Source organism: Rhinolophus sinicus, chromosome 1 (assembly GCF_057876585.1).
Source record: "Rhinolophus sinicus isolate RSI-liver-muscle chromosome 1, RSI-T2T, whole genome shotgun sequence".
Lineage (NCBI taxonomy): Eukaryota > Metazoa > Chordata > Mammalia > Chiroptera > Rhinolophidae > Rhinolophus > Rhinolophus sinicus.
Genome location: NC_142501.1, coordinates 59985580 through 60013446, shown reverse-complemented (window position 1 = coordinate 60013446; position 27867 = coordinate 59985580). Strand labels below are relative to the sequence as shown.

General features: G+C 34.3%; 1 long non-coding RNA gene across 1 annotated transcript in view; it reads right to left on the bottom strand.

Moving 5' to 3' along the window:
- Positions 1-5332: 5332 nt before the first annotated feature.
- The window catches only part of LOC141568596 (uncharacterized), a 357655-nt gene continuing 335120 nt past the window's right edge, over positions 5333-27867 (bottom strand). The window contains exon 4 of the long non-coding RNA XR_012491759.2: positions 5333-5402. This is a non-coding gene — a long non-coding RNA (uncharacterized LOC141568596). The remainder of the gene's footprint in view (positions 5403-27867) is intronic.

Sequence of the window (27867 nt, the reverse complement as noted above, 5' to 3'; positions counted from 1 at the left end):
GAAAAGGAAAAAATAATCTATGTTGTAGGGTACTTGACTGTAAAAGTGCATAGGGGAATTTTCTCTATTTTTATAGAGATACTGACATGGGTTTATGCATTTGTTAGAATTCATCAAACCATACACTTGATATGTATCAATAAAAATCAACTTAAAATAAAAAAGAACAGTATGCTGTCTATAAAATAAAAAGAAATTGAACTCTGTTTTACAAAAATGTTTTATTTTATTAAGAAATTCATGTGTATGTATGGTTCCAGTATTCTTATCCAGCATAGAAATTTTTTTATCAAAGGCAAAATTGCTTGCAGACTGGTGATATTAGAACTATGAACCAAATTGTTTTCGATATTTCATACGTCTAAAACTATTTACAAATCATAAATGAACTTCTCTTCATTAAATTGTCCTTATAATATTTTGTTTTTCTTTTTCCTCAGTGAGACTTAGTTCTTTGCTTGAAATTTAGTCCAAAGCTTAAAAACATTTTATCTATTAAGCCAGTGAGCCTCTGTGTAATTTAAAATAACATCATACCTAATTTTCATTTCTTGGCAATGGCATTTGACAAATAATTTATAATGTTAGATCTGGCAAAGTCACAAATTTTATGTCAGATTTAATAGGGCCTTTAAAATCATCCAAAGGGATGGAAGATTAAAATTCACGTGGCTGATTTAGGTCTTTGTACTTCAAATAACATCATACCAGGTATGATATGGTGTTATCATCTCAATCTGATATAACTTTTGTAGTCATTGATCTCTCCATTGCAATGGCTATAGCTGTCACACTAAGGTATTGAGTAGACAGTGGAATGTGTCAGCCAGCATCACCACAGGAAGCAATCTCTACTAGCTTTCTGTCTTCCAGTTACCACATGAGTACATGTCCTTGGCAAAACATAGATTTCAACCAGAACCCTAGCTGTAAAGGGGAAAATAGAAGAGTGTGATGAAGGATGCCAAATACCTTAAGCAATACGTAGCATAAGTGTCAGAGGGTAAGGGGGGAGGGGGGTGACAGATGAGGGTAAAGGGGATCAAATACATGGTGATGGAAGGAGAACTGACTCTGGGTGGTGAACACACAATGGGATTTATAGATGATGTAATACACAATTGTACACTTGAAATCTATGTAACTTTACTAACAATTATCACCCCAATAAACTTTAATTAAAATAAAATTTAAAAATTAAAAAAAAAAAATGTTTTAAAGTGTCCCGTTAGCTTTGTTTAGCTTGTCTTTCCATTAGTAAGACTGTTTCCATACTTGTGCATTATATCCAGTGATGAAAATAAAATCAATAGATACAGAAGCTTCCATTACTTTTTACTTTTCCAACTTAAGCTTGACCCAATGTGACATTATATATATATATATACCTAATTTTATATATCCATAAATGAAATATTTTCCCTAACTGCTATTAATGGCAGACTACTTTAAATGATAAAATATGGAAGTAATAATAATTGTATATGTATATAAAGTTTGTTACCCTCTGCTTCTTTTGGAGTGACAAAAAACACTTTACACCTTACATTTAGCATAATTTTGCACCACAAAATAATTTTCAAAGTAATATAAATTGAAAAAAAATTTTCCTTTTGGAGGATGAGAACTAGGTGAACTCTTTAAAGCCCATCCATGTGCATCTCAAATAGCCAGGGAGTTAAAAATTTGTGGTTTCAATTAAAAGTAGCTATATACTTGTAGCAATTAGTTAGGAGCAACTGAAGATCCAGGGAAACTGAGGAAATTCAAATAAGCATTACATACAGAAAGGAATTTCATGGTTGAAAAGTCATGGACAGAGATTTTCTAAGATTTTGACCAAGATTAAACCAAAGTTAGAAGGCTAAGGCATAGGCATTCTAAGGGTAAAAAAGAGTAACAGGTTTTAGCTGGTTAGGACAAAATTTTCTTCTTAGTGAATCAACCTCATCCAGACCAACAGCATATATCGAAAACATACACAAATCTAGGTCTATGTTTACTCCATCCTGATATGCTTCACTGAAAAAAGACTGGATTGGAACTAATCATCCTGCAATTATTTTAAGAGCAATGATTATGAGCATTTACTGATCAAAGGGGAAAACACCCCCTTCCTTTCTAAGAGGTAAGATTTTATTTAAGTTTTATTAAAGGTTCAATTTGTTGAACAAAATAGCTATATGCAAGTTAGAAAGTCATATTACTCTCAATGTTTTATTACTAAGAAAGTTATTTCTAATTCATTTTAGGGTTTTTTTTTGTTTTTGTTTTTGTTTGTTTGTTTGTAGAACTGTATCAGCTTTTGATTAGACAGCTTTTGGAATTTATGGTATACATAATAAAATAATTGCTCTTTGTTAATTAATGGGTAGAAGATATGAAGTATAAATGTTTCAGTCGGGACTATTTTAGATTAGGTAAGTCAGAGAACATTTCTCTCAGAAGATGACATTTAAGTAGAAACAGACATAAAATAAAAAAGTGAACCACACATAAAGAGCTGATAATTTCCTCCTGGCAGAGGAGAAAGCAAATGAAAATACCCTGAAGCTACAATGGACTTGTAGGAACAGCAAAAAACAATATGGCTGAAGGGAAGTGAGGGAAAGGGTGATAATTTTGGAGAGGCAGCCATGCAGCAGAGAAGTGTGGACCTTGAAAAACATGATGAAGAATTTAATTTTAAGTGTGATGGCAAACCACTGGTGGATTTTGAACAATGAAGTGATATGACCTAGTTTATATTAAATGAACAAACAAGCACATGAAACATCTCTCTGGCTAAGGTCAAGAAAAAAAAACATAGGACATAAATGGAAGTAGCAAAACCACCTATTAACACCCCAGTTTTGTGGTTATTGTGGCTTCATTTAAGAGTCACTGATTTTGCATTTCCAAGGAGTTCAACATCAATACCCAAGGTGACACTGATTCTTTCTTGCCTTTCTCTCAATATTGACCCAATCCTTCCTATTCATTATCTTACAAGTCACCAACAGATCCTGGCCTCATATGACAGTGGGGAAAATTAGTTTATATTCTCATTAAGCACCCCAATTAAATTTGATATCAAATCCCCTTACACAAGATCCTCCAGTTACTTCTGAGAGCCCTCCAAGGAGCTGTCTTACGAGTACTCAAGCATAAGTTCCTCAAATTTTCCACTTCAGCATAATCATTAATTCATTAGCATTCATGTTGGTAATAACACATCATATAGAGAAGCACTCTGCAGGGTACAGCGAGCCTCTCCTGGTGATCGTCACTTACGGCGGCACTTGGAAGGATGGCCTTTCCGTCCTCTCCAACGTCACCCTATACTTAACATGGAGCAGGCCTGTCTCAGATTCACCGCTGCACAACTCTGATGATGCTGACCATTTTACTAATATTTCCCCAAAAGTGAGGAGAATAATACACAAATACAACACCAAGTGTAATATACAACCAGCTCCTAAGAATGCCTGATCGCAGGGTCTCAGGGTCCACAGGTCCAGGACCATCGTGACAATCTCATATTTCCCTGTGTCGCTTGTGGGAAGATGCTAACTCTCTCTCTCTCTCTCTCTCTCTCTCTCTCTCTCTCTCTCTCTCTCTCTCTCTCTCACACACACACACACACACGTTTGAGAAATTACTAGGAGTACTCTGTGCATACATATGATTCCAAATTGAAAGTTAAATTGCCAGGTGGTGCCCAGAAGTCCTAATTTCAGACTCATAGCTCATATTTCATTTTATTTCCAACAAAGGTCTTAGGATGCTTCTAGTCCCTCACCATTTAGAGAAAATCCTATGTTCTCTCCCAAAAGCATATGGAACTAAAAACATGTGGAACTAAAAGCATATGGCCACCTCAGCCCTACCAGTTGGAACTTAATAGTCCAAGGGTGGCATACCTAAGTCATTCATCTGAATAGTAACATATGTAAGTGACTGAAAAAAAAAAAAAAAACCTAGTCAACTTCTGATTCATAGTCTGTCTTTTGTGGTGTGAAGCTCATACTATACCTACAGATTTTTTTTTTGCAGTACCCGTGTAAGTGCAGAAAACTTTTTTCCCTTCTTCTCTTCTAGGTTTTTTGGCTGGTCTAATAATTAAATTGATATAAGATAAACAGGAGAACAAACGTTGTACATACGGGAGACCCATACAAATATGGAACCCCTGACTGTCAGGTAATTCAGGCTTATATACCGCACTGAGTTAAAGAGAATTGGGTAGTGTCTGGGGCTTCAAAGGGAAGAAACACAATTCATAGGAAGATGAGAAGAGCAAATGTTTGATAAACGTTTGCTACACTATGCAGAGAAGTCTTTCTGGTATCAAAAGTTATCTTTGGTATGAGCTCTTTTCGTGGTTCAGGCCCCCTTCTAAATTGTTTTAAGCAGTTAAGGGGGAAGTAAAAAGGTCTTCCTCAGTCTGCTGGGCCCCAGTGTCTTCAGCTTGAAATAATCCACATGCCAAAGTGGCACATTCTGGGGTGGTGTATACTGTTCCCCCTCATCAGTTTTGTCCACAAACATTTGAAAACCAACGCTCCAAGCATAAGATCGGTTTACAGTTCAATGAACTCTAAATTCTTACAAGGCCAAGAAACATTTCTACTGAAAGGGCAACAGGTTTGCAGACAGAGTGTTAATTCAAAATTATACATAACATTGAACTTTACTGGCAAGAACAGTGCTGTTCTTAAGATGAATGTTCACATTCTGATACTGGTTTTGTTTTTTAAAAACATGGTGAGGTATTTATGTAAATAAAATGTACATGCAAAGGTACTTTCCCTAAAATGAAAGTACAAAATGTGACTTTTTTTCTTACACATGTCAAGTTCTTAAAACTCTCAAGTTTTTTTTTTGTTGTTGTTGTTTTTTTTTGGTCCAGGGAATCCTCATAGACAAGTCCAGTTGCTCCAGTGATCACATAGTATATTATTCTCTTGTCTAAGGAAATTTCCCCTCACATATTGTTTGTCTCCTGCACTAGAATGCCAGCTCCCTGACAGCAAAGACGCTTCTCCCCTCTATACTCCTAGCCTAGGTCCTAGAGGGAGAGCTTGGCATATAGGAGGTGTGCCCAGCACACAGTGAGCTCAGTACTTCCTGAATCACTGCATTCTGAAGGCAATACATTTATCCAAAATAACTAGCAAGTACGAATGAATAGAGGATCTGATTATACTTTGAACTTTATGTCTCATACTACTATGTTTAGTTTTCATTGTCACCATTTATTTTCCCATATTTTTAATTGAATAGACAGCTTCTCTTCTAATGAAAGAATTTTCAAAAATAAACTATTACCTATATAGCAAAAATAAAGTACTTACTCATTTGTGCTTTTCCTACAACAGTGTCCAAGTCAGGAGCTACTTCAATTTTCGTTCTTCCCTTACCTGGCCAGAAATAAACGAAAAAAATGTTTTTGTTTTTACATTTGTGTTCACAGTACTTTATAATGCTATGCTTTTATTACACCATTTGCCACAATATAATGATTTGTTAATGCGTTTTGTTTTGTTTTCATTAGTCTTTGAAAACTCCAGAAAGCACTTTAAAAAAAATTTCTTTTTAAAAGAAAGCCCCAGGAGCCTCTGGATTGGTGGACACATGGGAGATTTGGGGAGAATGGCCTGCTCAGGGATCATGAAAGCACCTCACTCCTTCCCACATACCTTGAGCCATGCATCTCTTCTATCTGGCTGTTCCTGAGTTATAGCCTTTATAATAAATTGGTCTAAGAGTTTTCTCCAACTGGCCATAGTAGGCGAAGTTAGATACGTTCAAATCACAAGAAAAATCAATGCAACATTCCTGACTTGAAGATGAAAGCACACATGCAAGGAGTAGAGATTGGTCATTAGGAGTTGTGAACAATTCCTGGCTGACAGCCAGCAAGACAATGGAAACCTCAATCTTATAAACACAAATTGCTGGGTACTGCCAACAACCAAAACAGCATGGATGCCGGTTCTTCTCCAAAGCTCCAGAGAAGAGGCCAGTCTGGCTGACACTTAACATTGGTCTTATGTGACCTTAAGCAGAGAATCCATTAGAGACTGCCCAGTCTTCTGTTCTACAGAACTGTGCCATAATAAATAAGTACTGCTTAGGGGAAAAACAAAAAAACAAAAAACCACATGCACAAAGAAATCCCCAGTACTTAGAGTTGCCCAAGAATGTTTTCTGAGATATTAAAATGCAGAATAATATCCTTACATTAGGCCTTTTGACCAACAAGTCATAATAATTTGCTTTGTAAAAGAAAAAAATACAGTAAATTTAGAATTACCAGATAGCTACCATTCTTGGTTAAACTCCTCTTGCAATCTTATTTTAGGAAAATAAAGTGATTGTTTTAACCTAGTTATTTTTACTACTGTATATAACTTTGTTTGCATGGTTCACTTTTCATTGGTTGTTTTGGTCAGTTCAATGGATCAATCAAATATTCAATATTATATATATATTAATTTATATATATAAATATATATATATATAATATTGAATATTTGAGCTTCAGAAAATATCTGAATATTAGACTGATTTTTTGAAAACTTTCCTTGGATATTGGATGTGATACAACAATAGTATTTTCAACACTTCCTCGTTCTGTCCATGTCTAATGTTTTCTCTATTCATTGGTTTTCCTGCCACTAGAAGGGTAAGATTAAAGATTTGATTTTGCTTTTTGCCATTTTCTCTGTATGATTTTCTATCCAAGTCACCATGCTGTGTCAGCTCTACAATTAGTGTTTCATTAGCAATGTCACTTGAAAATAATTGTTGTCATTGGCCCCAAAGGAATACCTTGGAATTAGGCTATGCCAATAGATTCTAGAACATAGACAGCCTTGGAATTAAGCTCTACCTACTTATCTTTAACAGATTGAAAACTAATTGAGAGTAAAAGGGAAAAAACAGTGTTTTCATCTATGACCTACAGGAGACATTGGGACACTAAATGTTAATTCTGCTTTTGTGCTAACAAGAAAATCTCTATTTTCTTTGATTGTATCTTTCTTGCACAAAAAGCAATTTTTTAAACCTTGATTTGTACTAATTTTAAAGTGTGTTTGCCACTGGCAGCTTGTAAATTAAAGGGCTTTTATTGTATTGTGGCAACCTCACTTACTCAATGTGTCTTTTGTTTGAACAGTTAAATTTTAGTAAGACTTTATGTATTCTCAGTTACATTCAGTGTAGTAGTTTTGCCATAATACCAGTTGAAAAAAGTTGTAAAATGCCTGACCATATGGTCCTTTGATGTACCACATTTAATACAAAATTCAAAGTAAACATTTCAAAAGTACTTTTGGAATCATTACCAAATGTTGATGCTACATAATAAAGGCTCTATGACAACGCTCCAAATGTTAAACATTCTTATTTTCTTTAAAGCATTCTTAAATTGAGGAGCGTTTTCATAACAACTGAAAAAAAGAAGGGGGGCTGCAGAAAGGGAACGTAGGCATCAGAATTCACTTAAGATGACTCAAATTAGGTGTGACCACTTTAAATTGAAGATGTCATGTCCTTAAGCCTCAAGGTCACAGGAAGATTATTTTAGGAATAATAAGAATATCTTTTAATTATAAATCTTCATTGAACAAATTCTGGTTGTGACAGAAAGGATTTATTCTTGAATATTATATTTGTTCCATATTATAGGTCATATCAATGCTTCCTAGTTAACTAAATTTCTCCTGAAATTTTAATTGGTAGTGAATTTTCATCTTTAGTGGTTGAATTATGTTAAATAAGGCAAGCATAGTAAGCATGCCATCAAAAAGTAACGCACCTTACATTGTCAGGACAGAATCATAGAATTTTCTCAACTTTGATTATGTCCTGAGATCTCAAGATGTTTGCAGTATTGCACATTTTTGTCAGCTTTTTTGAGTTGTCATTTATATACAATAAAATTTAGTAATGATAAATGTAAAATTACAGAAATTTTGACAAATACATAAATCATGTAACCACTATCACAATCATGTTATAGAACATTCCTATCACCTAAGAATTTCCTTAACATGCATTTGCAACAAATTATTTCCCTACCACTCCAGCCCCTGACAAGTACTAATAATCTATTTTCTGTAATTGTAGCTTCACCTTTTCTAGAATTTCATATGAATAGGATTAAAAATATACATAATATAGTCTTTTGTGTTTGGTGTCTTTCACTTGGCATATTGCTTTTGAGATGCATTCATACCATTGCATGTATCAACAGTTTGTACTTTTTTATGGCTGACTAGTATTTCACTTATGAATATATATCACAATATAGCTACACATTCACTAGCTGATAGAAATTTGGACTTGTTTCCATTTTATGGCTTTTGTAAACAAAGCTGATATGAATATTTAAATAAAAATATTGGTTTGAACATATGCTTCCATTTCTCTTTACTAAACACAGAGTTGGGTTGCCAAGTCATATGGTAAGTGTATGTTTAAATTTATAAAATACAGCTAAATTGTTTCCAAAGTAACTGTATTGTTTTATATTTTCACTATAATATACGAATATACTAGTTGCTCAACATCGTCACCAATACTTCCCAAATTTACCTACAGATCCAATATAATTTTAATCAAAAACAAGCAGACTTTTTTTTAAGAATTGACAAACTGATTCTGAAATTTATATGGAAATGCAAAGGAGTTAGGATAGCCAAACAACTTTGAAAACATTAAATAGGGTTTGGGGACAGGGACATGCACTACCTGATTTTAAGAATTATAAAGTTATGGTAAACAAAACAATTTTGTATTGATGTAAAGATAGGCTAACAGATCAATAGAACTAGATAGGAAATCAAGGAATAGCCCCACGAATATATGGTCACTTGATGTTTGACAAATGTTACATGGCAATTCAATGGAGGAAAAACAAACTTTTCAACAAATGATTCTAGAACATATGGGTATTCATATGCAAAAACAAATGAATCTCAATCTCAATTTCATACCATATGCAAAAACACAACTCGCAATGTCTTAGAAACCTAAATATAATATCTAAAACTCACAAACCTTGAACAAAACAGGATAAAATCATTAATGACCTTGGATAAGGCAAAGATTTCTGAAATATGACAGCAAAAGCAAGAACTATATTAAAAAAATCAATAATTAGACTTCTTCAAAATTTAAAACACTGTTGAAAAGACACCATAACAAAAGTAAGAAGTCAAGCCACCAGCTGGGAGAAAATATTTTCAAAACACGTATCTGATGAAAGAAACTGTATGTTGACTATATAAATAACTCTTACCACTCAGTAATAAGAAGATACATAACCAAATTTTAAAATGGGCAAAATATTTAGATACACATGCCACTAGAGAATATACAGATTTAGCAAAGAGCATATTAAAAGATGTTCGACATCACTGATTATAGGGAAATGCACATTAAAATCACAAAGAGATGGTATATATTCAGTAGAATGGCTAAAATTAAAGACTGACCATACCAAGAGCTGGTAAAGATTTGGAACAACTAGAAACTCTCATATACTGCTGGCAGCAATGAAAAATGGTATACGACTTTGGTAGTGTTCTTAAATAGTTGAGCATACATACCTACTCTATGACCCAGCCATATCACTCCAGGGACTTACCCAAAAGGAATTAAAGCAATCACTCATAAAAAATAACTTGCACATAAATTTTCCCAGCGGTTTTACTTGTAATAGTCAAAAACTGTAAAAACTCACATGTCTAACAACAGAGGAGTGTATAAAACATGTGGTATATTCAGACACTGAAATATTACTCAGCAATAAACTAAGAATGCACTTTTGTCATTGATCATTCCCAAAATGCTTATTCTGTATATAAAACGTCAGGCTAAAGAGGGCCTACTTTAGGAATACATTTAAATAAAATTCTAGAATAAAAGTACTAAACTATAGTAGCAGAAAGCAAATTAATGATCACCTGGGGGTGGTGCTGAGAGGGGACAGGAAGGAGAAATTTCCAATGGGCATAAGGAAACCTTTGGGATTAATACCTATATTCATTACCCTGATTGTGTTGATGTCCATATTTATCAAATTGTACACTTTAAATATATACAGTTTATTGTATGTCATTTACATCTCAATAAAGATGTAAAAACATTTTCTCTTAATCAATGTTTTATGACAATTTGAAAGTATGTTATATAAGAAAGCATATAAGTATAATGCAATAATACACACTGTTGCATATATAAGAAAGTATAATGCAATAATGTGCATCGCTGAAGCCTCCCTGTTAAATTCTATAAAGATTCTGAAATTTCCTCCTACTTGTTGTTTTGTCATTGTTGTTGTTTATTTGTTTTGTCTTTTATCCTTGTTTTGCTTTAAAGAATGGGATACAGGTGGTTAGACTAAATGTCTCCTTTCTGTTATTTATTTTAAACTTTATAGATGGGATTAACTATTTGGACAAGAATTTTTCATGACTTTGAACCCCCCTGGGTATGCAGACATGAGTTTAAACCAAATTAATTAGATACTTAAAAGCATTGGTTTTTGATTGTTCTGCTCATTTAACTTGATTTTGTAGTTGAATAGAAGTCTTCCAAAGAACAAATCTGAGTCTTCTTGTGCATCTAAAATTGGTGAGAACAAGACGACAGAACACATCACCTCTCTTACCAGACGGTAGACTACCCATTTGGCATCTTGCCTAGAAAGTTGCAAACTCAATTAAATGCACATATGGCCCATAGCAGTAAGCATTCATCTTTGCCAAGACTCATTCCTCTATGGCATTTCCAAACTATGGCTATGCTATAAACCTTTCCCATGATTAAACTGTATTTTTTTTTTTACTTAATAATGTCAGATAGTACAATGCTTTTTCTACCATAAAAGTAACAATGGAAATACATAAAATAAAATATTAGTACAAATTCTGCAAGTGTGCTTTTCCTATTGAGGTGCATTTTATTTAGGAAATCGGGTTTGGAGATAGCTAGCCTTAATGAGTGGTAGAATTAATAACTCTCCCAATATTCCCTGAAGCAGCTGCTCTCCTTTGAAATAATGAGCATATGGTTTCATCATATTTTATTGATTTGATGCCCTTCAGCTAGAGAAATATTTCAGTGGAATGCAAACAACTTTCACAATTTCTGCATGTTTCTCAAGCCCTCTATTTTCTTGGCTAAGCAAAAAGCTGATGAGCATACAAATAAAAAGCCAACGGCAGTGTTTAGATTTTTTAACAAAAGACAAGACAAAAGGGAAGATGGGACCAATATAATATCTTCATTTCTGAGATAACTACCTAAATATTTAATAGATTTAAAAAACAAAGTGGGATGGACTAAAGTAAGTTAATCATATAAAGAAGCCCCATGTCTTGTACAGATGCAGGAGTCATCAGGGTTTCAGCCAATAATGTATATACACTAGAAGGGAGAAAGCAGGCATAACTTTCTAGCAAAGTGTGACCAGGATCGATTCAAGTAGTTAGTATCAAAATTATGTAAGGATTCATGAAAGGCTGAGCTGAGATTCCATTAGATGGATTTAAGTAGGAGTTATTTAAAACCATATACAAGTCCAAAAAAGGATGAAAAGAGGTTAAATATTGGATGTAAAAAAGAAATAATATTCTAATCAGCTCAGTATTGGGTGGGAAGCAGAGAATGAGTGGGAAAAATTAGGTCAGAGTCAAAGGCAACAGACAGATAATTTCCAACATAGGTGAAGCTATTTGAAATTTACTGAACAAATCTGTGTTTTAACCAGAGTCTTACTGAATATGTTATCAATGATTCCTTTTAGAAAAACCTATCCTCTCAGAATTATATAATTTTATGGAACAAAGTTATTCTTTCAGTTAGAATTTCTCTCATTCTACTACGGTAGGTCATGGTACTTCTTCAGAATGGGCTCCTGTTGTTGTACTCTGATGAAAGACAGTTGATTTAACATGTAGATAATTTGACCCTGTTCTCAGAGAATAGATTCAGTAGATATGGGTTGGGCTAAGATGTGAATTTTAATATGATCTCCAAAAATCTCTGGACTGAGAATTCTTCCCTTCTGATTTCCTGCTGCCTGTGGCCCTTGAGCCACTAACTGAGTTCTGTAGAAGGCCATTTGTGACTCTGACCTTAATTACCAAAAAAGAGCTACTTCCATGTGCGTTAAGCCAGAAGAAGCAACGGGTTTGGCCTAATTTATTTGTTAAGGAAAATAGTAGTAATGTATTTTAATGTATTTTTAATGTAGAGCTAAAAGAAAGCACTGTTAAATTCATTGTGTTTTTCAGCCAGTCTTCTACTGATCACAGTTAATTGGGTGTCTTTGCTGCAACAGTTGTAGAGGCCTTTCTTTGGCATGCCAAGGTATTCTGTGAATCTCCAAGAGGAATGATTACAGTCTAGCATTTCTGAAACAATTTGACCATGGGAGTCTCTTTAGGAAGAAAAGTATTGATTAATTTAAGTTCTTTCAGAACTAATGTTCAGTAAAATACAGTATGGAAAACACTCATTTACTGATTTAAACCACCATTGATTTTTATAAGGTATAGCAGTAATGAAGAAGAGATCACTCAAGAGTGCACGCATGGACATTATTGCTAATTTACAGTAGGAACTGGACTCGGGAAGTTGTCAAGTTCAACTAAACCAGCTATGGCTAAGTGGGACCTTGAGTAAAGTTTCTAACTCATAATACAACATGCCACCACATTAGGGAAAGACTGGGTTGTAGTTGTATAAAAATCAGTGGTTGGCAATGGCCTGTCTGAGAAGCAAAGGTAATGACCAAGGTTGTTAAGCTGCCTAGGAAGAGCTGCCCAAATAGGGCTGGACTGTAAATGAAAGTCATGAAGGAAAAAAGAGCTGTATTATACAAGCTGGTGCAAAAATGCTAAGGTGTATAGAGGTAGTGATTTCTAGGAACATAAACAAGATTGAAAAGTGTGTGGCCTGAGTTAATTAATGCCATAGAATTAACATGATAGTTTCTTAGGTCAGACATTATACTCTTAGGTAATGTATTTTTAGTGTATCTGTCCTTTATTTAATTTCTTTGAGCTCATTTCTTCTCCAGCTCTTTACGGGAAACACATGTAGAGTTTAAAAATTATAAACTACCATTTATTGAGTGCTTATTATACTCTAAATCCATGTTAATCACTTTTCTATATTATCTATTGTAAAATATCACCTAAAACAATTTTCACACATAATCTTTACAACATAATATATTAGGTAATTTATTAGATGACAGGTTATCTAATGCAACGTTCACAAAATGCTTTATAAAGTGAAGGGAAAGCAACTTGTCCAAGGATAGCTCCTCTAAGCTAGGAAAGTGTTAGAGACTTAGGATCATTTATTTATGATGATTTCATTTAGTTATTATTGTTTTTATTTTTAGGTTTTATTTCTGTTATTTGTGACTTAAATAGGTGTGGCTACCCCATCTTAAATTCTATTATTGTCCCTTATTCTCTTAAAAAGTAATGATAAATTATGATAGTGACAAAGAAATGTTTATCAAATAGTTTGTTCTGCTATTAGCCAATAATGATTCCCACAATATCTTAATTTCATTGTTATCTCTATACCTCACAAAATTAACTTATTAGTAGTAATATAAGATAAATCAATTACAATACTGGCCTGAAAGGAGAGATATTGGGCAATGAACTGTAACAGATATAACAAATTACCCTTCTATTTTTCCATGTTACAGATAAAAGGGGCCATATAAATCATGTGAGGGGCATGAATTAATAATTACTCTAAATGAAAGGTGTAGCCAAGACTTAGTAAAATTTCCCTATAATACAAAATGTCATTGTCATTTCTTGTATTGGAATAGGTTGTTTAAGCAGGTCGTATCCTCCTCTCCACATCAGTTACCCATTAGGTTAGAAAAGTCTTTGATTATATCCCATGGTGGTTTGGCATTAACACATTATCCAGATCATAATCCAGATGTTCTGATCCTAAATACTTTAGACCAAGAGCTTTTCTTGCCATTACAATTAAAAATAAAAACAACCTACTGCTTTCACTGGCTTGTCAGCCCGAGAACTCCATGAAGTTAACCTTATTTTCCCTGTTTTTCAAGTGGGGAGACTAGAAGAAAGAAATTTGCTTAAGTATCACAATCAAAGCAAGTCACTTGCAAAACTAAACTTTAAACCTAAAGCATCAGAGATATTGGTTTACCAAGACTGAAAGTAAAGGGCATTTCTTATGCTCTAAAAATCCTTGCTTCTTTTTAAAACAAAATAATGTAAATAAGAATCCACACTATTTTTTTAAAAAAAATGAGTTTAGCTTACATTTATTAGTGTACAGATGGCACTAGGAATTACAATAAACAACTAAGTGATTATGTAAACATAGATAATTTGGAGGCATAAAGGAACTTTTCAGAATCTTATGAAATATATTCTAGTATGTTATACACATGATGATCACTTTTCTCACATGGGCTCCAAATTTTATTTTTTGAAGATTTATAAAAGAGTGTGCTCACACAAATATTGCTTGGGGAGAAAAACGGACAAAAAAAAAAAAAAAAATCAAGCCCAGAGTGTAGCATTCATGCTTTCTGTACTAATCTGTGATTGAGTTTCACATTTAACATTAAACCAAATGGATCTCATGATGAAAGGCAGGTCTCAAAATATCTCAGGTTTTCAGGACCTACAATCACCAAGAAAATCAAGACTTATTTACTTAAATCTTTCATATTAATGTGCATGACAAAACTTTTGTCAGATTTTAGTAAAGCAGTTCAACATTATAAGCAGGATGATTTCCTTCAATGATATTCAAATGCAATAAAAGAGATAAAGGCATCACTTCTGCTTTGTAATGTAATTTTTATAATATATACATATATACATATATATATATATACACACACGGATATATATATATATATATATATATATATATATATATATATATATATATGTATTTGGAACATTTTGGTACAGATAGTTTACTTAACCAAGATATTTTATTTCTACAAATTCTCAGTCTCATAAATGCATGGTGAATTAATAAATGATAATCCAGTGTAACTTAGTAAAAATAATAATTTTGAAATTATTTATCTTACTTTTTTCTTCATAAAATATAAACCCTTTTGGTCCTTAGAGCATCTCATTTTATGTATATACATACAGTGTTTCCCCAAAAACAAGACCTAGCCAGACCATCAGCTCTAATGCATCTTTTGGAGCAAAAATTAATATAAGACCCAGTCTTATTTTAATATAATATAAAACTGGGTATAATATAATATAATACCGGGTATAATATAATATAAGAACAGGTCTTATATTAGTTCTTGTTCCAAAAGACTCGCTAGAGCTGATGGTCCGGCTAGGTCTTATTTTCGGGGAAACATGGTACTTAGGAGGTTAGCTCACATCCCAAGAGAATACACAGATGCAGTAGTAACAATGAAAGAAAATAAGAAGTGAAAGCCATTGTGCCACATTAATACTTGCCAAAGACTGACAAATTATACCTTTCTAAAAAACTCAATTACTTAAATTGTGCATATAGTAAGGAAGATAAGTTGGAAAGATAGATACCCATGAAAACATAGAAGAAATGGAATATACATTTGTTATCTGCAGTTATCAAAAATCAAATATGATTTGCAATATTTTGATCGGCTTTTGTGGACAGGAAAGAAAAATCCATCCCCATTTGTGCATATTATTTTGACTTAAAAGGTGGGTAAAGTAAGCCTAATTGTGAACAAAATCATGAAGAAAGTATTTTGTTTATAAAACATTTCTATATACGATTTCTAATTCTCACTCTAAATTCTTGAACCCTACAATACCCAGAACTTATGCACGGCCCAGTTTTCTTCACTTTGCTATCCCACCAATGAACCATCCAACTTGGGAAAGATGCAGTCTTTCCAAATTTCTTTGAAAGGAGAAAAACAAATTTAATTTCACTCATAGGGGAGCCTATAAAAATATGAGACTCGAAGAAGTGACCAAAGCAGGCAGCTTTTATACCTTTTTAGACAAGGAAACAATTCATTTGTGAAGAATTGACAAGACAAAGGGGTTTGGGCGTAGGGTAGCAAATTAGCAAAGAAGTAACAAGGTTTGTCTATGCAGCCTTCTCCACCCTTAAATTTCCTATATCTGGTGATGATAGGATGGGCTTCTACCCTTCTGGCACAGGGAGGGTAACTTTCACATGGGAGATTTATTTCCTGTTTTCAGGGGACAAAGAAAGCCAGTTTATCTTTCTTGCACCAGTTGTTTCTTGAGCAATTTTCATTCAAAACAAACAAAGTGGCCTATTTTGAGGTGGTATATTGTACTCTCCATCAATGATTAGAAATAATATCTGTAAAACGTCTAGCATACAGAGGAAAAGTAATAGATGATAGGTATTATATATACAGTGAGTAAAAGGTCAGTATTTGAAGGAAGCCTTTAAATAATACATGCTTTAGGATTATTCATGGCTTTAGAAACATGCTTAACCTGACATTTAAAATAGTCTCACCATATGGTTTATCGTTCCCCTATTCAAAGTAAAATATCAAATGATGCCATAAACAGGATTAGCAAGCACTGGAATCAAAGAGATTGGAAGAAGCAAAACTTGTAATCAGGTGCCTTAAATATTTAAACCACATAGTGAAGAATCTATACTAATGATGGAATTTCATCTTAAAAAGAACAGAATTTGATTAAATTTAGATCTTACATCCATTATATTATCATGTGTCCGGCTGTATTATTATTAATAACTCAAGTGGCAGTGAGAATAACATAGATTTAGAAATAAAAGGATATATTATTGATATCTAAATTGTTTTATTATATTTGATCCAGATATTTCAATAACAGTGGACACTTGTATATTACTATCTATTTTATAAAACGTTTTACATAAAAATCTTATTTAACTCTCTAAATTAGTTCATGAAGATTCATCAGCCGAGATGAAAAGTGTTCATGTAGCCACTGTATGCAAGACATTTTCCTTAAAGTAACTGTTGAGACATCCATTCTGCCCACATTCCAGTTTTTACCAGTTGACACCTGGACTATAAGCTGTTACCTCCTCCACCCCTGACACTTTCTCCTTGCCCATTGAGCATTTCCTGCACTGTAGTTCCTAAACTCTAATATTTCAATGACTTGACCCAGACCTCCCAAATCAGACCCCCTCAAACTGTGACCTATAAAAATGCTGTAACTCCAAGGAGAAGATGCCCTTAAGGTGTTCTATCAATTTCTCTGTTTTAAGTGAAACTGGTTCTACCCACCACACCCCATTTTTTCTTGAGTCTTCTCTAGTTGTTGATATTCTTATTGCACAGTAACCATGGGGCTGAGCTGTGTGATCTTTACCCTCCTCCTATCACCAATGCTTGTGCCAAAAAAGTACTTCTCCATCTTCTTAACAAAAGACAGTCCCTTTGAGATTTATGGTATTCAGCTACAGCACTCCCTTCCCTTCCTTGTTCTTATTTAACAACTTTCATGCCCCCTCCCCCTCATTTGTTATCAGTTTCATTGCTTGGCTTATAGATTTCCTCTGTATCCCTCTATACTTCATATCTAGCCATTGCCTCAGTGATTTAAATGTCCCCATGAATGGCATGTTCAACCCAGTGGCCTCCCACTGGTTCAATCATTCATCTTCAACAACATCTTCCGCTTCTATTTACCTTGGCTCTTGTCAACATGTGTAACCACTATAAAACCAATAATCAATATTTCACTCCGAATACTACCTACTCTTTTTTCAATTTGCTTATCTACTTTTGTTATTCAAGAACAAAAAAAAGAGACCACCTATTTTGGTGGTCCCTTCACTCCTTTCCTACTTAGATTTCATGGTACATCATTTCAGTAACCCTCTTGCAAAACTAAACTGCTTTGCCTTACTTTTTAATTGACCACATCTGTCCAAATCCCTACCCTGAATGAACCTAACCATCTGTTTTCTCTAAGCCTGAACTGATTATTCTAAAACCATGGGAAAATGTCTCATTAGACAATATATTAATTCCACTGCACACTGAGAAGTAACAATTTCAAATGGGCCCTGAGCACTGCCACATTTCTCTGATTCTCTGATAACTCACTTTTACATTCTCCATAATTATCTCATCTTTCTCTACTACTTGTTTCAAACATTGGACTAACCTTGTCCTCTCACCTGGTGACCTTGACTTCTATTTTAAAGAAAAAAATAAAGACCGCTAGATGGAAACTCCATAATTTTCTTTATATAAAACATTCCACCCTACCCACATATACTGTCTTCACTTTATACTGTGAGGTAGAGAAGCTGCCGCTCCTCCTTCCTAAGGTTGATGCTTCTACCTCTGTTTTGGACTCTATCCTCTTTCATCTTTAAAAACTGTAAATAACCAATTATCCTTTAAAAAAAAAATTTAGCCTTTTCCCTCATTGTATCATTCCTATTGTTTTTTTAAATTGCTCACTCTTTACTAAAATTCCCTGACACTGCCCCTCATTCCCTGCCAGCTACATCCCCATGATTGTCTTCTCGAAGACCAAACTTTTCGGCAGACATGTTGCTATCTCTTCATACCTCACACACCCTTCAGACTTTTCATGTCTGGCTTCCTTTCTCCTCTTTCAACCACAGCAACTCTGTAAGAATCCCAATGAATTTAACGTCACTAAGTGCAACCAGCATTCCTCAGTCCTCACCTTGATGCCAGTGAACACTTCTTTCCTGAAACACGTTCCCCCCTGTTTTTGTAACATAATCGTCTTTCGTATTTTCTCTTTAATTGCACATACTTTATTAGATACTACTCTTTTACTCCTCCATTAATGTTGGAGATTGGAGTTTCTCAGGGTTTCTTCCCATTCTTTTTCCCACTGTCTCCCTCACACTACAGACAAGTGTTCAATTACCTTACATATGCAAAGGGCTCAAAGATTTAATATTCCAGCTCCAAAGGGCATTTCTGACTCTCTCTCTATCTGATATATATATATATAGATATAGATATAGATATAGATATAGATATAGATATAGATATTTTTACATATTATCATACACATATATCATATATATATGTCTCATATGTATATGGATTCCCACACCTATTGACTTACAATCTTTATCATAACATAGTAGAACACTATATGCTGTTTTCTCTTCATTTCCAATCTTAACCCATATCTTGGACAAATCAGTTCCATTCTGACTCCCTGAATATCACAAGCAGGCCCCAACGAACATAATTTTTTATCATTCTCTTATAATTTCCTTCTTGTTTTTACCCACTATGCATCAGTCTTCCTAACATTAACATCTGGAGATTGCCATGTGAGCTCACCTAGAACAAGCAGCATGTAAAACAAAAAATATCTTAATAATTATTAATATCTTACTAATAACTGCTGGTAAAACAGCAGTAATAGAATAAGTACTTTATAAAAAGGGAGCTATAAGGAGATTAGAGAAAAACCTTTGGGAGCTTGACAAGGAAAAAGGAGAGGAGGTGATAAGCCATGGGAAAACAAAGGAAAGAACAAGCACCTATCATATTCTATTTTATTTTAGACAGGAATGTCATATAACACAATATGTTTGTTTGTTTGATTGTTTGTTTTTAATGAAAAACTCTCCCTTTAACCACTACTCACCTATCAGGATGGCAAAATTCAGATCACTGACATCAAGCCTGGCAAAGATGTGGAGTAACTCTCATTCACTGCTGGTGAAAATGCAAAATAGTACAGACACTTGGATGACAGGTTGTTAGTTCCTTACAAAACTGAACATATTCTTACATATGATCCAGTAATTGTGCTCCTTGATACTTAACCAAATGAGTTGAAAATGTATGCTCACAAAAAATCTTGCAAACAGATGTTTACAGCAACTTTACTCATAATTGCCCAAACTTGGAAGCAACCAAGATGGCCTTCCATAGATGAATGGATAAATAAAATGCAGTACATCCAGGCAATGTAATATTATTCAGCATTTAAAAAAAAAAGCTATCAGGTCATGAAAAGACGTGGAGGAAGCTTACATGCACATTACTCAGTGAAGGAAGACAATCTGAAAAGGCTACATGCTGTATGATTCCAACTATATGCCATTCTGGAAAAAGGCAAAACTATAAAGAGACAGTCAAAAGACTAGTGGTTGCCAGGGGTTAGGATGGGAATGAAGATGAATAGCTGAAGCACAGAGGATTTTTAGGGCAGTGCAACTACTCTGTATAGTACTATAATGATGGATATATATGCCTATACATTTGTCCAAATCCATAAGATATATAAAAGCAAGAGTGAACTCTAATGTAAACTAGAGACGTTAACTTTTGACCCATTGAAACATGTCAATGTAGGTTCGTCAATTGTAACAAATGTACCACTCTAGTGGGAAATATTGATTATGCAGGAGACTATGCATGTGTGGGGACAGGTGGTATATGAAGAATCTTTGAGACTTCCTTTTAGTTTTGCTGTGAACCTAAAATTACTCAAAAAATAAATTCTTAAGAAAAATCCTCCTTTTAGATATAGATCTATCACATGACTCTGTTACACAATGTTTTGCTCTCAGTGCTGCCTCCCCTTCACTAACCCTCAAGGAGAGGGTTTCAGCTTGGTTCCCCCTTAGCCAGTCACTTTCTAGAAATACTCCCATCATCCTTGTTAAAGCTTCTACCTATTGATAAATGCCAAATAGCCCCTCTAGACTTCACACATGAATATAATTCCAATTTTACAAAAGAGAAAACCAAACCAAAAGTTATATTTAGTGTACAATCAAGCTTACTGAGTTTACAATGGTGGAGAAAATATTCAATCCAGGACTTCTGGTGACAAATAACATAGTTTTACTGTTTCCTAATACTGTTATGGTTGATCATTTCCCAATAATTGTGTTAAGCAAATTGCTGGGGATAAATAGGAAAAGGAAAGGTAAGTTTATTAAGACATTTCCCAACAGATGAATTTAATGTGTTGACCCAGGAAAAGGCCATAAACTAGCTAATTATGCTACCCAAATGAGTAAGCTAAAGTTTTCTGAAAGGAGGTAACATGCTTCCAGTAAGACTAGTCTTTGCAGAAATTGAGGTGCTTTTACATCAAAGATGTAGATGACTGGTCCACAAAAAAGATTAAAAGAAAATAAGTGCTTTTGTTCAATAGAAATAAACATATGTAGTTTAGAGTGATATAGGCTTAAAATGAAAAATACCTCTTGACAAGCAGGAGGAGATTTGCCTTTGGGTGGTGAACACACAATACAATATATAGATAATGTATTACATCATTGTACACTTGAAACAAATATAATATTATGAACCAATGTCACCCAAATAAATGTAATTACAAAAGAGATGTATTGGAGAAGGGAGGTAAGGAGTTTAGGGATTCTTTAGTCACAAAAAGCCAGAAATAGAAGAGAAAACAAACAAAATATTTAACTTTAGAAATTAACCCTTTTATAACATTAAGGCTTAATTTAGTAAATATTGCAGAATACTAAAGAAAAGAGATTTCCTTAAACACACTAGAAGAATGTACTAAAGTACATTGGTTCAAATGTTTTCTAAATTGATCAGACTAAGACCATATAAAAGCTCAATAAGAACAAAATTTGCCAGAGACGTCATCAAAATGGCAGCATGAGGTGAGCCTCTGCAAATCTTCCCTGGAATTTACAACTAATCGAACAACTGTAACTCCACAAAGGACTCCCTGCACAGGAAACAGGCAAGACGAAGAGGCCGACTACTGAATTCACCTAAAGGTGGGCGAATCGCGCGAGCGGAGGAGGAGGGAAGGGAGAAGTGCAGAGACGGGGCCCCACAGGCAAAGGGCACAGACCTAGCTCAGTGCTACTAGCTCGCTGCATCCCGGAACTACTGCAGCTGCGGGAGAAGGAACGACTCGGACTGCTAGGGCTCCGTTTATGGCCCACAGGGCTGAAGGGACAGCATATAACATGGCTGAACCCAACGCTCATGGCAGAGACCGCGGAGAAAAAACTGAGGGAAGAAGGCTGAAAATGGTGGTTTAACCCCTCACTGCCAAAGAGAACGGAAGCTTTAAGCCAGGGGTGTCCAAACTTTTTTCAACTTTTTTTACCAAGGGCCATATATGGTAAAATACACAAGCAGCCGGGCCACTCACTCGAGGTGAAATATGTATTGCCTCACCTGGTTTATTTAAGTAAACTAAATATATTTTTGGAATTTGCTGCAGGCCAATTAACAATGGATTGCGGACCGCAGTTGGCCCGAGGGCCCCAGTTTTGACACCCCTGCTTTAGGCACTGAGACTAGCCACCTCCTCCCTACCCTCCCAGAACTCACCCGACCCCACCTTCCCAGTGCTAGAAGTGGAACACTAGCGGTGTTAGATCAAAAGAACAGAATATTTGCTGTTCTGAGAACTATGGTCCTCAGACACAGAATCGCAGCCCAACTAGTTCCAGCAAAGGTGAGGGAACTGTGGAAGCAGGACCAGCTGTGATGGCGGTCACCACAATTGCTCTGGGCCACCTCTCACAACTCACCCCGCCCCTGGCCCCACCTATCTGGGCGGATCCCTGCAGGAGTAAACAGAACTGCTGAAACATACGGGCTCTGAATCTGGTGCAGGAAGAGCTTTGGAACTTCAAAAGCTCTCCGCACACCCACACGGACACTGCGCCCTGTGACCCAGGTGAACTATTAACAGAGGAGAAGCCCATCTCCCAGTGAATACCCCCATTGTGTGAGAAGGTGGAATAGTGCAGAGAAAACATAGCACTACCGTATGAGAGAGAAAAAAAGGCTGCAGTCAGAGAGAAAATAAAACATTCTACCCACAAGTACTGGAAAACAAAAGAAAGACCTCTTCCTATCAACTTGTTACAGAAGCCACTCCTGTGGATGTCTAGGAAGAGAAATAATAAACCAGTAATTGCCATGAATAACCAAGGCAACAAGACAGCTCAGAAAGAAAGTGAAAAGTCACCAGAAAAGGAACTTAAAGATATGGAAATATGTGACTTAAATGACAGAGAATTCAAGATTACAGTTCTTGAACTCAACGAGATGCAAGAAAGCACTCAAAACTCAACGAGATGCAAGAAAGCACAGAAAGGCAGTTTAATGAACTCAGAAACAATCAAAGAACAACATGAGCATTTTACAAAAGAGATTGAAATTTTAAAAAAGAACCAAATAGAATTTCTGGAGATTAAGAACTCAATAGAAGAAATTAAGAATGAAATAGCCAGCTTAGGTAGTAGAGCTGGCCAGATGGAGGAAAGAATCAGTAATATCGAAGATAGAAACCTAGAAATTACATAGATGGAAGAAGAAAGAGACTTGAGACTTAAAAGAAATGAAAGAACTCTACAAGAACTTTCTGACTCCATCGGAAAGAGCAATATAAGAATAATGAGCACACCAGAAGGAGAAGAAAGAGAGAAGGGAACAGAGAATATATTCAAACAAATTGTCGATGAGAACTTCCCAAACTTGTGGACAGAACTGGATCAAGGCATAAATTATATAAATTTCTAACCACTATGCTGTACACCTGAAACTAATATAAAATAATACTGAGTGTCAACTGTAACTGAAAGAAATAATTATTAAAAAAAGGAAAGATCTTTAGCCACGTGCAAAAGAATAAAACTGGACTGCTATCTGTCACCATGTACCAAAATTAATTCAAAATGGATCAAAGACTTAAGCATAAGACCTGACACAATAAACTGCATAGAAGAAAACATAGGTACTAAGCTTATGGACCTTGGGTTCAACGAGCATTTTATTTATTTGACTCCAAAGGCAAGGGAAGTAAAAGCTAAAATAAACGAACGGGATTATATGAAACTTAAAAGCTTCTGCACAGCAAAAGAAACCATCGAAAAAATAAAGAGGCAACCAAGTGAATGGGAGAAGATTTTTGCAAACAGTGCCTCCGATAAGGGGCTAATATCTAAAATATACAAGGAACTCATGAAACTCAACACCAAAAATCAAACAACCCAATTAAAAAATGGGCAGATGACCTGAAGAGACATTTCTCCAAACACAAATGGCAAATAAACATGAAAAAATGCTCAATATCACTAATCATCAGAGAAATGCAAATAAAAACCACAATGAGATATCACCTCACCCCAGTCAGGATGGCTATCAACAACAAGACAAATAGTAACAAGTGTTGGAGAGGCTGTGGAGAAAAAGGAACCCTCATACACTGTTGGTGGGAATGCAGACTGGTGCAGCCGCTATGGAAGGCAGTGTGGAGATTCCTCAAAAAATTACAAATAGAATTACCATATGACCCAGCAATCCCTCTCCTGGGTATCTACCCAAAAAATCTGAAAACATTTATACATAAAGACACGTGTGCTCCAATGTTCATTGCAGCTTTATTTACTGTGGCCAAGACATGGAAACAACCAAAATGTCCTTCGATAGATGAATGGATAAAGAAGTTGTGATATATATATATATATATATATATATATATATATATATATATATATATATGTATATATATATAATGGAATACTATTCAGCGGTAAAAAAAGATGATATAGGAACATTTGTGACAACATGGATGGATCTTGAGAGTATAATGCTAAGCAAAATAAGTCAGACAGAAAATGCAGAGAAACATATGATTTCACTGATATGTGGTATATAAACCAAAAACAACAAAAGAACAAGACAAAGAAATGAGAAACAAAAACTCATAGACACAGACAATAGTTTAGTGGGTACCAGAGGGTAAGAGGGTGGGGGGTGGGAGATGAGGGTAAGGGGGATCGAATATATGGTGATGGAAGGAGAACTGACTCTGGGTGGTGAACACACAATGGGATTTATAGATGATGTAATACAGAATTGTACACCTGAAATCTTTGTAATTTTACTAACAATTGTCACCCCAATAAATTTTTTTAAAAAAGAACAAAATTTGCTAAGTGTTGCTAAATTATTTTACAAGATGATAGTTTATAGCAATATTTAAATAAATAAAAATCACATAGGTAACCCATTAAATAAGCTTTAATATTTCATCATTATTTAATCAACTCAGTTTTCTCCAAATATATAGGAATAAAATCAAACAATTCATCCTGATACTTTTTTCTATTTTCCTAAGTTGTGTTTCCTACGATGTCTTGCAGTATGTTAATAGCTGCCTAAATAAATACCACATACACACACGTGCACACATGTGTGCAGTAGGATTCCATAGTGAGTCAAGTATGAAAACTAGTGTATATGTTACCTCCTTATTCTATTTTCAGCTTTAAAAAAATGTCCCCAGTTTTATTGAGAAATAGTTGACATACATTGATGTATATGTTTACGGCATACAGCATGATGGTTTGATTTACATATATTGTGAAATGATTACCACAATGGTTTAAGCTGACATCCATCTTCTCGTATAGATATAATCAAAATAGAAAATAATTTTTCCTTGTGATGAGTCTATGGACTTACTGTCTTAACCACGAGCTTTTTATTTATATACCATACAGCAATGTTAGCTAGACTTGTTATGTCATACATTACATCCTTAGTACTTATTGTCTTACAACTGGAAGTTTGTACCTTTTGACCACCTTCCTCCAATTCCCCCTCTGCACCCCGTTCCTCTGGTAACCACAAGTCTCATTATTATTATTATTTTTTAAGATTCCATATGAAAGTGGTATCGTATAGTATTTGCCTTTCTCTGTCTGACTTATTTCACTTAGTACAATGTCTTCAAGGTCCATCCCTGTGTCGTAAATGGTAGAATTTCCTTGTTTTTATGGCTGAATAATATTCCATTGTATATATGTTACAAAGTCTTTATCCATTCATCCATTGATTGACACTTTTTTTCCATTTCCCTTCTTGATATGCACAGTAAACATTATCAATTTAATGGTCCAGAGAAGTTCTATTGTAGGAGTCCTGTAGTAACTTTGTTTAGATTATTAATTACAAAATAATTTTAAATACAGACCCTTTGTCATAAGCACATATTCACATATGTTTTCAGTGACTTTTGGAAGATATTAGTAAAACAAAAGTCCATTTTTATATTTCCTAAAGGTTAGGTTTCAAAAAATATGGCTAAAAAATTCTTATAAATGGCTTTTTAATTTTTTTTCAGGATTTATTGGGAGAAAAATATAACTGATGGCTTTTATGTAACATAGACTTTGAAAATATGCAAGGTTTTTTTCCTAATGCAGCTGACCAATTTCTATAGAATGTGTGGGCTTCTAGACTAGTCAGAATTCTTCCTAGAGCTGGACGGAGGCTTCCTATGAATCCAGTTAAGATTTCCAATTGTCACCCCAATAAATTTAATTAAAAAAAAAAAAAAAAAAAAGATTTCCCTCAGAAAGCAACTCTGGGTCCATTCTAGCACATACAATATGACAAAATAATTAAAACCTAGAACACTGTAAAGAATATGAGTCCATTACAAAAAAATAAAATTTCAGTAAGGTATCCACACAGCATTTAAGAAATGTGATGTTCTATTGAACAAAGTTATGTATCCCTAAGTTATTAAATACTTGGTGTTTTATGTTGGATATTTAGATCTAAGTCCATTAAATGATACATGACTACAAATGTGGTTTTGATTTTTGGAGTAACAGATATATATTTGAGAGTTAGAATTCTAATTCTTAGTATAAATATATACTATACATTTTTCTATCAGCCTGGATAGGCCAACCAAAAATAACTTGTATAATATATTAAAATGATAAATTGTAACATAACTTAAATAAGCATATACAAATCAGCATAGTTTACCCTATTTGCAGTATTGTAGTAACTGGGCAGGTATTGATTATAATTTTACAGTACAGTTTATCTTAAGGTGCTTGTTAATATAGAAATGACACTTAAGATATTTCATTCCAAAATTCCAAATGTAGCAGTCTTGCTATTTAGAGACAAGAGAAAAGATTAAAGTTATACAAAAGATGAACTCTATATTAAATAATTATTTTTTTGTTCTTACAAAGGCTCTTGGAAAAAAAGCAAATATAAAAACATAAACACATAGTGGTACACAGAAGAAGAAAAAGTGGAGTAAAAAGAATACTCAAGACTTTGATATCCTTCCCAGCTTTGTATAAGTATCCAGTATATTACTTTGTAGAATTAAAAAGATGTATAATTGGATTAAATGTTTTGCTATTAACCATATTAATATTCAATATGTTACAATTTGCAGTATTGGATTATAAAGCAATAAAAGAGGCTGTCTTTATATGATGTACACCCACTAATGTGTCAAATAACAAGGATATATTTAAAACAGATTTAGTTTTAATCTTGAAAGTAGCTATGAACTGTGCCTTAGAGCACTTAACAATATTTAACTGTAAAAACATGGCAAATGGTAAATCCTTGCTTGGAATGAAACATATGCTCTACAAGAGATAAGTGTAAATATGTATATTCTGAGTTGTATTTCATTTTTAATCTCAAGTTCTTTAGGGTGAATTGCATTTTAAGCATTTTGTTCAGCTTATTTCAGTAAATTCTCATGCTTCCACAATTATTACTTCTTAGAGGCATTTTTTTTGCAAGGAAAAGAATACCAATTCTTGTTTCCACATTAAATTACCTGATAAAGAATTGTCAGCTTTTGTTGCTTCACTTCTTTCTCTCACATTATCTCTTTTAAAAGAATTCTTTGAAGTTTGTTGCATATCATTCTGTTTTATACCAAGTTTTTATATGTTAATGTTTGCTATATAAATTGGAATATGGTAGGCTCACTATATTGGATACCCTATGTTGCATGCTTAGGGAATGTCACAATGTAAATACATACT